The sequence below is a fragment of the Neomonachus schauinslandi genome, chromosome 7 (genome assembly GCF_002201575.2).
Source record: "Neomonachus schauinslandi chromosome 7, ASM220157v2, whole genome shotgun sequence".
In the NCBI taxonomy this organism is placed as follows: domain Eukaryota; kingdom Metazoa; phylum Chordata; class Mammalia; order Carnivora; family Phocidae; genus Neomonachus; species Neomonachus schauinslandi.
Genome location: NC_058409.1, coordinates 26777535 through 26778399, shown reverse-complemented (window position 1 = coordinate 26778399; position 865 = coordinate 26777535). Strand labels below are relative to the sequence as shown.

Genomic DNA, 865 nt, shown 5'->3' with positions numbered 1-865 from the left:
GTGTGCAGTAGTTGGTCACGGAGCAGAAAAGGGCTTGAGGGGGCTTGCACCAAAAGACAGCGGCAAGTTCTGAGGTGCGCGGGAGGTTTGCATTGCTCGCTGGTAACAGCAATTACGCCTCCCCCTCCCCGGATTAACGGGAAGGCTTCCAGGGTTGAGTCAGCTACAGTCCCGAGCTCAGGCACACAGTAGGTGCTCAGTAAGTGTCGCTGGAGACACAGGGAATGGGGGGCGCGCCGGAGAAGCGCCTCTGCGGGGGACCAGACCCCTTCCGAGCGCTGGGCTCAGGGCGCGCCCGGGCTCGGGCCCGACCCTGCGTCTGGCGTCCAGCCTCGAGGCGGGGTGCCCGTGGGCAGGGCTTCGGGGCGGCCGGCGGACAGACCGACCGACGTCCGGACGGCGGAGCGCGGAGGCCGTGGCGCGCGCAGCCGCGGGGCTGGGGTCAAGGCCGGGGCGCCCGGGTGGCGCGGGAGGGGTGGCCGGACGCGCGGGGACGGCATGGGATGTGACGAGCGGCGCGCTGTGCATTGTGGGAATCCCGGGGCCGCGGCGACTGGTTCCAGTTCACTCGGCAGCGGAGCCGGGCGGAGGGGGCGAGCGCGCGGCGCGCGGGCGGGAAGCGAGGAGGCGGGCGGGCGGGCCAGCGACGAGCGCGGAGAGAAAAGGCGCGAGCGGCCGAGAGGGCACGGGCCGGACACCTAGCTGCTGCCGCCGCCGCCGCCGCCGCCGCCGAGCCGCCCCGTAAGTGCCGCGCGGGCCCCCTCGCCGCGCGCACGGTCCCCTGCTGCCCGGTCCGGTCGCCGCGCTCTTCCGACCGCGGGGGCCCGGGAGCCGCCGGGCCTGGCGCGCACGGGCGGCGCTCGGC

The 865-nt window shown here is 74.9% G+C and overlaps 1 protein-coding gene across 4 annotated transcripts in view; it reads left to right on the top strand.

Moving 5' to 3' along the window:
• Positions 1-546: 546 nt before the first annotated feature.
• Positions 547-865, top strand: part of LOC110591142 (core histone macro-H2A.1) — an 81632-nt gene continuing 81313 nt past the window's right edge. For 3 of the 4 annotated variants that reach the window (XM_044917173.1, XM_044917172.1, XM_044917169.1), the window contains exon 1: positions 547-741. The gene's annotated coding sequence lies outside the window, so the exon portion shown is untranslated. The remainder of the gene's footprint in view (positions 742-865) is intronic. The other variant, XM_044917170.1, reaches the window with a different exon arrangement.